The following is an 8944-nucleotide window of genomic DNA, read 5'->3' on the forward strand; positions in this document are numbered from 1 at the left end:
AACGATAATGTTATTTTTTCACCAACGCTTCGCTGTAATCCTTTCCTTCGCTGTTTGCTGTACACTAATATTTTGAAACCCGCAAAGAAAACACTACATGTGGACAATAGCGTCCATATTGTGGTCCGCTACTTATGTTGAATGTGTCAAACGTATACTCTCAGATAGACAGAGCTTTAGTGTGTTGTCGTTAAAACAAATTGATAGGTGTGTTGTGTGAAGTAGCGTGTAATTATTAAACCTTTGACTATAGTTTGTGTTTTAAACTGATAAATTGGGCTTCTGAATTTTCTCTTTAAGTGGCTCTTGTAATAGAACCCGCTAAATTCATCCTATTACTAGTTTCGTTGAATTCCAATATAAAAATCGGCTTAACCCACGAAAGCTTTGCGGCGATGGAGACCGCTTCATTTCTTTTTTGTAGCCGAATAAAGCGTCCTACTTTTCCGCTGTTACAGTGTCCGAGCGTCTGTGAAGAGCGGGCCGTGGGCCTTACATATCATGGTGTACGACAGAACTTTAAGCTCTTTGACGAAGATTCAAAATCTAATTATTCAATTTTCTTTCGAAGCTATCCTTCGCTCAGAACGCCTGGTGAGCGATCATCTTGGCGTTGTTAGTGTTGCGAATCTTCGCCAAATCACTTATTGCCAGTTTTGGGGGGGTGGGTTATTCTGGGTGCTTCTTCCACTGAGCCGTTTGATAATTACTCATTTAGGACCCCCAATTACAGTTTATCCTTATGAAAAGGATAATGATAAAGAACGCGTAACGGAAATTGAAATATCGAAATACAGACACGAGGGAAATCATTCTAGTACATAACTGTTGTCCGAAAGTGAAATTGGCGTCATTCTTGCATTCGGTTCGGTTTTCACGTTTTGCAGTGTTTGAGAGATGAAAGCAATCATGTTCTGGCGGCAGCGAATCCCCGCGGGCGCAGCTGTCATTAAAATGTAACGAGGGCATTAGGCATGCACTCGAATGTAAACAAAACTAAGTTGCGCAGCGATAAATTACACCCACCAAACCGTCAGCACCCCCGGAATTATCGGATGTTTAATTGTGAGATGAAATTTCCCATTGATGACAAATCCAATCTAATTTGAATTCGTCAAAGTTCATTAGCTCCGAGGGCACGCACTGAACTAGCGTCATACTTTTTCCTATTTCTTCGCGCCCGGTTTGTCAAAGTATTCGTTTTTGTTTCATTATTCATGAGCAATCCATGACTCCAACTGACAACATTCATCACGTTTCGGATGGCTCGGGCTCGGACTCCTGGGCTGGCTGGCTGAAGGCTGGCGGCGTGGGCGCAGCGCAACAGTCATCTCGATTATCACTCTCTGCCTGAACAAATCCGCCTCTCCAGTCCTGGGCTTTGGACCGGGTGTTTTCGCCCCAACGTCAGTTGCCATTTGCCGGCATTGTATCGAACCATCTACCATTGGGAATGGTAGTTTAATTCACATTTACTTGTGTCATCCGATCATTAGCCACCGGCATATCGCGATCGAAACGAGAAGATTGATGCGTAATGGTGGCATTCAAGACAAATGGAGAAGATATTTAATGTCAACAATGGTGTTGCCATTTCTAGCCCGATTGCGACATTGCTGAATCGGCAGAGCGATCCGAGGATTGCCTGTGAAGAAGTGTTATTCCCTTGAGGAAGACTAAATCAGCGACAAAGAATAACATACTCGGTTTTTGTTGCCAATATGGCGGAATGTTGTCTGCGTGCCACGTGCGCCCAGGGATTGTTTCAAAATTATGATATTTTAATATTACACCATCGTTCGCAGTTATTTACCGGTCATCCGGCCATCTGGTTTATTTGTTGTTCGCTTCTTTGATAAGATAAAGGCAAGATTTACAACTTACACCATATTAACTGACCATAGTAGCCAACCACTGCTGCACGTGCCTTGTATACCTGGCCATAAAATAGATGGAGTTATGGAATGAAATAAAGTTCTTTACGTAAATGGATATTTGTGTAAATCGAATACTTTTCCGCCGTGTGTCTTACGAGTCCAACATGCAACATGTCAGCATGTAAAAGAAACCACAAAAACGTGCACGCTTCCTGTTTTATCAATATCCCTGTGTTCTGGGCTCGCATAAGTTCCCTGCCTGTGCGGTGGCTGCCTGACAAACACCAAAAGAACCATTCAATCCTTCCGACCATCCAAATTACGCAAGACGAAAGCGATGTATTGTAGGTCGTGTAGTGCAAACGTTCGTTAATTCAAGCCCGGGCACCATTCTTCTTCGTGCTTGGCAAACATTATTATGCGTTCGATGGCGGCTTTCCCTTTTTAAGGCGTTTTGATGATTGCTTGAGAAAGGGCCCAAAACGGGTTGGTCGGGTTGGTATTCACAAAGAGTTAGCAAAAGCTGACGTCGAGTGGAATTTCGGAACGGAAAATTCCGTAACGATAAAAAGGCACCTGTTTTATGGTATTGATTCCTATTGTCATAGTACGTACACATACTAATACTATGATACTTCAACCCGAAAGGCTTTAATCAAAATAATTCAAACACGTTATCAAACCTAATTTTATTATTCGTAGTTCAATTTCAATATTTAACTTTCTTTATTCTTACAAATAGATATTTGCCCCAAACTTGTCGTAATTTATAGGGCCAAAGTGGCACGTCCGCTAGTGAAAGCGGTTCGCGAGTGAAAGGATGAAATAAATTTGTTTTGTTCCGTTTTGTTGTATTGCAACCGTTGTGTTCTACCGTTTGTGAAACTAATTACTTCGCTGCCTTTATATCTTCCACTTGTTGGTATGCGAAACCATGCTGCATGAATCAAAGCCTACAGGAAAAGTTATAGCTCGTAATTAAAATGATTCATAATCATCAACGCAAACTCAAAGAGTCCGTTTAAGGCAAGAACGTTTGGTGTAAACGTATTGCCCATGAAATCAATTTTAAATGATGCCAGCATTCCAGCGGTAGATTCTGCTCGTACCAAGTACCACATACCAAACTTGAAGGGCTTTTATTGTAAGTTTAAACAATATTAACCTTTAGAAGAACTAGTCTACCGAAAAGTATACAACAATATGTGAACTCTTAATTATTTTCCATTTTACCATTAATCACCGTCATTAGTTTTTTATTGCATGGTTTTTTATAGAACCTCTTATCTGATGGGCTAACTGTCGACGTACTTTCAAGAAGTTTGTTTCAAAATGTGCTGTCGCCAGTCCATTATGTCCAATGTCCAATTAATTAATGGTGTTTGGGGTACCCATTAGAAGTTATCATTTGCTCATTTGCGACCGCGCGACACTCGAGCTTTGGCTAAAAGGGATGTTCTGTAAGACAAAATCCATGGAAAGGATCAGCCTATTTTCTGCTTATTGCACCAGCAGCCACCAGTACCGAGCCAGAGTCTCATTTTTCTTAGCAAATATTCGGAATATATAACTAATTTATCACGAAGTCCTGGTCACATTGAAATATTCATCATCGTCACAGGTCAGGCGTGGTCCCACACTATCTGCCAAATGAAAAAGACCTTCCTTCATCAGAATTTCGGCTGACCATTTCTCTTGCCTTCGCCTGCGTTACACCAAATCAACGGAAGTGGCGTGAGCATATAAGGACGTAGCCTGGTGGGCCTTTTTGTGTCGTTCACCCTCCACTGCCGCTTTTTTTGGTCGAGTATCTGTGGGCGAAACCATTGGGCACGAATAATAAAGTTTGTTCGATGATCCTTTCGGCATGGGAACAGCATCAGCCAACTAAACCACAGTAGCTCAACAGTATTGGACTGGCTGATTAGCAGGCTAAAGGCTAGACAAATTTGCTCCTCTGGAGCCGAAGCTTCTGAAATGCAAAAATCTACATGAACCGGGCCACTCGCTTGAAACACTCCATTAAGTCACGTTAATGGGCAAAAGGTGCGTTCTATAGGCATGTCAGAAAATCTTGTTAGTGCCGTTAATACTCACGTAATGATTATGAACAACAGCATCCGGTTGGGCTGTACTTTATGTATCAGAACGATGCGACCGGAGCTCATAGCGTGCCGCTTTTGGCCACAGAAGGAATTTATGTCGTTGGAAGAACATGGGCAGGGTGCGAAAGTAGGAACGATTTTGTAATCATAAATAATCACGTGACCTGCGGATGGAAAGATAGAGGAACTCACGGAGCTGGAAATCCCATCTGCACAACTCGTCTTCCCTGGCAAGTTAGTTCCGTTAGACTATTTCAATAATGTTGATATTCAAAGTGGTTTGTCACGTACAAGCAGTTAGGTTAGCGGAAGCTGGGCAAAAGGGGTTTTTACTTTTATTGCACAAGCTGCGTTGCAACCTGTTGATCGTTCTCCATACGATTCGTGCAAATATCAAACGCTTTCCATCCCTTATCACGTTTCTACTGAATTTCGATTTCCGATCTTTCCGATGTAAACAAGAATGTGACCGAGGACGGTTGTAGATCTGTCATTTGCTATGTATTTACTTGTTTAGTATTACAATATGTTTATGCATGGTTTCATGTTTCGACAGTAAAAGAGTAACCAAATATCTTCAAGGGTTCTGTAATGCACGCTGAGCTATAGGACACTCTTTGCTGCTTTAACTATTCGAAACGATCGTTTTCGAATAAATTCTCAGGAAATCGCGAAATAACTTTCTTGATATGATATCTTTTTCTTTGAAATAAGCATCCACGCTGTACCGCCGATACCCTAACGTTCTACGAAAAGTAACTCGTCACATTGCATTCCTTAGGGCAATTTGAAATGCTTAGTCACTTTTCTTAAGTGAGTGTCTTGATGTTAAAGGAAGACTTGGGTTTCGTTCCTCGAATCTGCGTCTGGTCCGTCTGCGGCATTGTATTGTTTCGTAGATGATATAATAATTTGTCTTTCCTTCAAAAAGAGTCAAGAACTTGAAATTCAGCAGCGATTCTCTTACTACTCACCCTATCCCTTCATTATTGGTGTAAAGGTGAAACAAGACTAATAATTCTGGAGAATGAAAGTAAGAAACAACAAATCTTCATAATTCGAACAAGCTGTTCTAGTTTTTGCAAATATTATAAACTATTCTTCTTAAAGGTATAAGCGTAGTTTTGGTTAATTTATGATGGACATTTAGAACACCCTTTCACCAATACGGGATTGTCCGTTAGCCGTAATACGATGTCAATTATAAGGTTAGTTTAAACCAAACGTCCAAACGTGTTTACTTAAAACAAACGAAGGACTGCTGGAATCGGTTGGTGAAACACACTGCTTTCTGCCACTTCCTGGTGGTAAAAAGACACTTTGGCCGAACCCCAAACTTTATGTGACCATACAGCTTCGTCATGTTTTATGCATCAACAGGACGTGATAAAAAATGTTTTGTTTCCCCTCGGTGGTGCCCGGTGTTGCTTGTTTTTTTCAGCGTCGTCGACCCCACATTTTCTTTTACGTTTCAGGGAGTTTGTAGGTTGCTTCCGCGGTTGTCGGCGTCTTCGGTCACCTGAAAACCACAGCAGAAGCAGCAGCGGCAACCATGTGAGCATCTGAAGTTCAACCCGTTTGTATTCGGCGTCGGTTAAAAGTTTTATCAGATATCGTCCTTTCTCGTTTTACTTCGGTAGGATGGCGAACAGCGCCTCGCTCCGAGGCGCTTCCCAAAGTGGTCCAGTTCCACCCAGCCTTAGCTCCATTTTCTTTCCAACTTTTCCACTATGACAGGCAGATTGGTGGTGGCAAAAGGTCAATAAAAAAGAATTCCATGTTTTTCACACACATGTCACATGTTTAGGTGTACGGAGAGCACACGGAAAAATACTGCTCGTAGCACTACGCCGGTTAAAAGGTTGCCTGGGGTCATTGATTTTTATGGACGTGAAAACCCGAAAAACCGATGTGGTAGAAATCAAAGCATCTATACTTTCCTTATTAGTTTTCATTTTGGAATACATGAAAAACAAACTTTTAAAGCAGCACTTGTTGTGTTGTACAAAACATGTTTTTATTTTTTGAGAACCGTTTAATACCATTTTCAAGGTTGTTCCACCCAAGAAGAACTATCCAGACGACTGCAGTAACATACATCATTTGACGAAATCGATTATAACATTCCTCAGCATTCAAAGAAAAAGAATGACAAAGAAATATTAAGCTTGGTTAAACTTCCACGTGGCCCAAACATTGCTTCGGCCTTTGAACCAATATACCATTGATCGATTTTCCGAAGTTGATTTCGATGCTTTTCCATCGAACTGCGGAAAGCGATTAGGAAGTTTTGACACAATTCGCCCAATCCTTAAGTGCTTTTCGCTGATCGAATTCTGAATCGAGATTCGTTCGAGTCCGAAGCAGTACAATTTTTCTGGCATTGTGATCAATTTGTGCCGCACAGTGCAAGGCGTTATTCAATAAATAACTCTGTTCTACTATGATTAAGGAGTTTAAAAATGTTTTATTCATACTGGGTGGAATGGAAATAAGTTTCCGTGTGTTAAGTCACGCATGGGTTCCAGTTTGCTTTGTAGCTTTGCATGCATCCGTTGCACAATTTGCTATGAGAAATCCAGCATGCCATAGAAGGTGCCCGGCCTCTGATGACGCCATCGCACACGTCCTCGATGCACAAAATCTCAACCGTGAGGGAAACAAAACCAGACTTAAATTTTTTTCAAGCAATCTAGATACTTTAGATACAAACAGAAAACAATCACACCTCTCCTCGAAGAAATGAAAACCCGAGAAATATTTTAGAAACAAAACTTTTGCCAAAAACAAAATTAGAAAGTAATCCCTGTTTGCTGTTTCAACATCTTGGAATGTTAATAAAAAAACGGAAATAGTAGTGAGCTTCGCTTTAGATCCGATACATTTTTATTTCAAATTATTCCAAACAGGCAAAGATGAACTCTTCTCAAGTAAGAATTGTATTAATTTCTTTGGATGAGCGGTAATTCTTTGAATATAGAAAATTGTCAAATAATTCAGCTAAGAAATAAACTTAATTGACGTGAACCTGCTTCAACTTAATACCAACTTTTGTCGGTATTCACACTCAATCTCTTCTCCAATTGCTGACTGTCTGATCCCTTTTGTCCCAGTGCTGGTAACGACTGCACTTTGGCGATGCAATGGTTTAATCCGATTTATTAGTGGGAGCCACAGACAGCAGGGAACTTAATCTGAACAGAATGTACATGAACCCCATAGGAACGCTCTGAAACAACATTCAACATTTTCCAAACAAACTTAGAGGGGTTCCCCGCAATGACCCAATGCTCCAACGCCCGAAATGTTACCTATCGGCCAAGAATGTTTCGTTTTTCCAAAAACAACAAACTCTTGTTTAGATTTTGTAAAAGTACAAACTTTTACTGTTGTTGAACCGATTGTTGCACGGTTGCAAGCCCCGAAATCTTTTCGCACAATCTTTCTCTCACAATCTCTGAGGGCATGGATATCAACGAGGTTGCAATGCGTGCGTGAAATTAATCACACTTTGCACCGAACACTCAGACTCATTGAACTGCAAAACAAACCTCAAATGTAATGATTAGCTATCAACTAACAGTCAAAATAACCAACGTTGTTCGCAAAGCGTGCGAAATGTCGGTTGGGACAGAAAACCTATTTTTAATTTTGACCCCGAAGGAACACTCTCCAAAGCTGATTAGAAAGTAATTGAAGAGTTGCATAAAATATGACGTTGTCTTTAATTTGCCAGTCAGTCACACTCGTTTTACGCAACCCAGCAAAGCCCAATGATTTCAGATTGTTGTCGCGTGGACCTTCGCCCGCAATAAACAGGTGTATAGGTAATAAAAAAAATTAGATTTTCCTCTATCGGACAACGTCGAAAGGAAGTATCAGACGTTTTACGTCGGTGTGCTGATATCAAGAATTCTTTCATTCTCCAATCGAAATGGGAAACTCGTTTGTGTGTCGCTTTTTTTTTTCTTTATTTACATTCCGACCTCTGAAATCCCAACCGGAGAAATCCCGTTGGATTGTGCTTTAAATTGGTCCTGACCATCCGTCCTCTAAGCGAGCTCACCAGGGACAGGTTTACGAGTATTTGGTTGGGAAAAATGACTGGCTCAACGATTGGCAGTAACTTTAGAATCTAATTTTGTTATTCACTTTTATTACGCTCCGGCGAGGGTTTTTCAATTGTTCGTTTAGGTCTTTTCTTCTAAGACCAGCCCTAGGGTGCTGCTTCTTGTGCTCGACATCTTCGAGTTAATGCCGCACGGCTGGTGCAATTATGGCGAGCGCTAATGATATTATTATCAAACGGGTTCGCGCGTTTGTTTATTCTGGAATTCTAGCAGAATTTAACATCTCGCACGAAACCCAAAGTGCCTGGTGGTGAGTTGCCCATTGGTGAGTTGATGAGTATGAAAAGTGACAGTGTTTTTGTTGCTGGATTCGTTGAGAACTCGGTATTTTTAGGCGCTCAATATTCAGAGGCACTGGACACACCGCCACGGGGTAGAAGACTTAGTAATCACAACGTGCTACTTGTGCCAGATATTTAAAGCCTTGGCTGTCGTTTTCATCGTGTGGCATTTTCTTTAGAGCAACACCCGACCAACTTCGGTTTGTATAAAATTGAAAGCTTCAACTTGTAAGTGTAATGTTGTATGCAGTTTATTGTAAGTAGATTATTGTTATTCTACTGTAGGTAATAAATATTATTAAACCGTTCATGAAGCATGCTTTCATTTCATTACACTCGTGAACCTGCTCACCTTACGATGAGAAACATTTTTGCCACACAAATTCCTTATGAAAGAAATCGAACTCTTGTCCCCCTTCAACCGTACAAACTTTACGCAAAATCAATCAACAAATTTATCGCCCGCCGTCATTGGCCTTTGAAACATAATTTGTTCTACACGACGCAGTGAATTGCACGAAAAGTGACTAAATTAGTTAAAGGAAGAAAGA

The sequence above is a fragment of the Anopheles cruzii genome, chromosome 2 (assembly GCF_943734635.1).
Source record: "Anopheles cruzii chromosome 2, idAnoCruzAS_RS32_06, whole genome shotgun sequence".
In the NCBI taxonomy this organism is placed as follows: Eukaryota; Metazoa; Arthropoda; class Insecta; order Diptera; family Culicidae; genus Anopheles; species Anopheles cruzii.